This window comes from Pinus tabuliformis, chromosome 7, assembly GCF_031772625.1.
Source record: "Pinus tabuliformis cultivar Carrire ecotype Pingquan chromosome 7, CPIR1, whole genome shotgun sequence".
Classification (NCBI taxonomy): Eukaryota; Viridiplantae; Streptophyta; class Pinopsida; order Pinales; family Pinaceae; genus Pinus; species Pinus tabuliformis.
The window spans coordinates 1,692,956,549-1,692,960,080 of NC_142293.1; positions in this window are offsets into that span (position 1 = coordinate 1,692,956,549).

Below are 3,532 nucleotides of genomic sequence, written 5' to 3' on the forward strand. Positions count from 1 at the left end.
GGAGGGAGCTAGGGTGGGGTGAGGTGCCCGGGGGAGGGAGGCAGGGTGGGAAGGAGGGTGGAGTTGGGCACCCGGGGCGGGGGAGAAGGTGGGGTGCCTGGGCGAGGGCCTCGCCGATGGGGCTGAGGGAGGGGAGGGCATCCGAGGGCATGGGGGGAGGTGAGAGAGGGGGGTGAGGGAAGGATGGGTGCGGGAGGGGTGAGGGCGCCCAGTGGGGTGGGGGGAGGTGAGAGAGGGGGGTGAGGGAGGGATGGGCACGGGAGGGGGCTGGGTCTGGGGGTTTGGTGGTAAGGGATGAGGGTGGCATTGAGGGGGTTAAGGGGGCAGGGGCGTGGGGTGTGGGTGAAGGGAGTGAGGGTGTCGGGAGGGGGGGTTGGAGGTAGGGGGCGAGTCAGGCTGTGGTGCCCACCCTGGCAGCTCGCCCGCCCACTACGGGGATTGGGCGATTTTGAGAATCGCCCAACCCCACGACAGACGGGCGAGCTGCTGAGCCACCCCCACAGCCCCTACTGCCCCACCACACCCTCACCCCCTGCCCGCTTGCTCGACCTCCCCGCCCACCTCGCGAAACCACGGCGGTCCACCCACGGGTATTAGCGATTGAGTTTGATTGGGCCCACCATGCTCACGACAGATGTAATTGTTATTTTGGCTCAGAAAAATTATTAATTTAAAAAAAAAAATTCTTTTTCATTAAACGAATTTAATATGAAAATTTTCAAGTAAAAAAATTTAACTTACCTTTCAATTGCGAGAATTCTTCGTTGAATATGTTGTTGATAGCGATGTAGCTGCTCCACAAATTCACGAGTCTTTCAACGATTTTCAGAAAGCCTGGATGTGATGTGAGTAATAGTGATAATGAAATTTTAATATATAAGTGAAATTACGGAGACGTTTTATCGTACGGTTAATGTGAGATAATTTATTTTAAAATATTATAAAGCGAATATTGTAGAATTGTTTTACAATGGGTTGAATGTGGGATAATTTGTTTTAAAATATTATAAAGCGAATATTGTAAAATTGTTTTACAACGGGTTGAATGTGGGATAATTTGTTTTAGAATATATTATAAAAATTAAAAAAAAAAATCAATTGTTTAGTAAATATTATATACTTTAACTATTAAAATAATTAATGTAGAAGTTGTAGTTTACAATTTTAATTTTAATGATTTATTTCATAAAAAAATTTAGTTTACATTTTTCAATAAATTGTAGAACAAAATAATGAAGGTAAATAAATCTAATAGACTTTTTGGAGGGAAATATTTTCGCGAAACTTTTTGGAGGGAAAATTTCATTCTTTAAGCTATATAATATCTTTAAGAGACTCTCCATTTGTATCATTCAACATCTTCTATTTGAAAGGGATGGATTGTTCTGATAGTGAAGTTTCAATTTATACACCATCAACATCTTCATCGCCTAACAACTCTATTCATATTGATGAATATAGTGAGAATTCTTCCACTATGAATAGAAAGTCAATTCTTCCACTTAGTCTTGATTCTAAGGACTATGAGAGCAGCACTGATGAAAGAGGGGATGGAGAATTTCAAATAAATAAAGAGTCACAGATTCCACTTAGTCCTACTTCTAAGGACTATGAAAGCCGCAATGATGAAGAGCATGATGGTGAAGTTCAAAAGAACGGAGTGTCACGATGTCCACTTAGTCCTAATTCTGAGGACTATGAGAGCAATAGTTTTGAAGAGCATGATGGTGAAGTTCAAAAGAACGGAGTGTCACGATGTCCACTTAGTCCTAATTCTGAGGACTATGAGAGCAGTAGTTTTGAAGAGCGTGATGGTGAAGTTCAAAAGAACGGAGTTTCACGATGTCCACTTAGTCCTAATTCTGAGGACTATGAGAGTAGTAGTTTTGAAGAGCATGATGGTCAAGTTCAAAAGAATGGAGTGTCACAATGTCCACTTAGTCCTAATTCTAAGGATTATGAGAGCAGCAGTGATGAAGAGTGTGATAACGAATTTCAAAAGAATGGAGTGTCAAAGTGTCCACTTAGTCCTAATTTTAAGGACTATGAGAGCAGTAGTGATAAAAAGCATGATGTTGAATTTCAAAGTATGGAGTGTCACGGTGTCCAGTTAGTCCTAATTATAAGGACTATGAGAGCAGCAATGATGAAGAGTGGGATGATGAATTTCAAAAGATTGGAGTGTCATAGTGTCCACTTAGTCCTAATTCTGCGGACTATGATAGAAATAGTTATGAAGAGTGTGATGATAAATTTCAAAAGAATGGAGTGTCATTGTGTCCTATTAGTCCTAATTCTAAGGACTATGAGAGAAGCAGTGATGAAGGACAGGATGATGCACTTAGTCCTAATTCTAATGAGTATAAAGGTAGCAGTGACAAAGGACAAAATGTAGCATCTTCAATAAGTAAACAGTCACATTTTCGACATAGTCCTAATTCTTTGGACTATGAGAGTAGCACTGACAATGCACATGAGGAAGAATATCCATTAAACATCGAGTCAGATTTTCCATTCAGTCTGAATTCTAAGGACTACGACAGTAACACTGAAGAAGAAGAAGATGAAGAATATCCTCCAATTCAATATTTGAAAAGCAGAGCTAATCATAGTGTGGATAACATTCCTCTTAATGATGATGAAAAGCCCTATACAAATGATGATCCAATGATGGAGATGTTGCCAAGAAATATTGTATCGAGCAATAGGAGCAGACCTTTTCGTATCAATGCAGGTTGTTCTAGTTATACAAGGGGTAGAGTAGAATATCCGACAAGAATAAGTTCTACCAGTGCTCTCATTTCAAGTGAATGTTGCCAAAAAGATTGCTTGAAACATATGGATTTCATATTTGCATTAGAAAGTAGGAAGAGATATTTGTCAATGAATAAAAGCATGCAAAATTCATATTTAGTTGGGTGCATGCAATCTACATTGTCAGGTTATGATTATCATATTGGGACTTTATTTATCTGTAGAAAAGCTTTCAAAATGTTTCATTCGATTGGGAATTTTCGTCTCTCGAGAATTCAAGAAAATTTGGAAAAGGATTCCACATTTTATTCATAAGTACGTCATAAAAGATAGTTTGGGCCATTATCAAATACTGCAATGTCATGGATGAAAGGTTTCTTTTCAAAACATGGAGAGTGTATGCCAAATAGAGAGACAATACATATTCCAGATAATTTTTCAAGACGAGAAATCTACAACTTATACAAAGAATATGCAGAAGGTGTTGAGGGACATGGCCAGTTTATTACATATCAATATTTTGTGAAAGCATGGAAGAAATAATTCAACAATGTCCATATTCCTAAGAAGACAAGGATGGGGATTTGCAGTACATGTGCTTCTCTAAAATGAAAAAGGGACAAATGTGAAGGGTCAGAAAGAGGTAAGCATTCATAACTTTAACTTTTAAAATTGTATAGTCATCAACTATAAAAACATATTTCTTAATGAATTTCTTTTATGTTGTGTAGATTTAATTGTCAAAGAACTTCAGGATCATCGTGAACAACAAACAAAC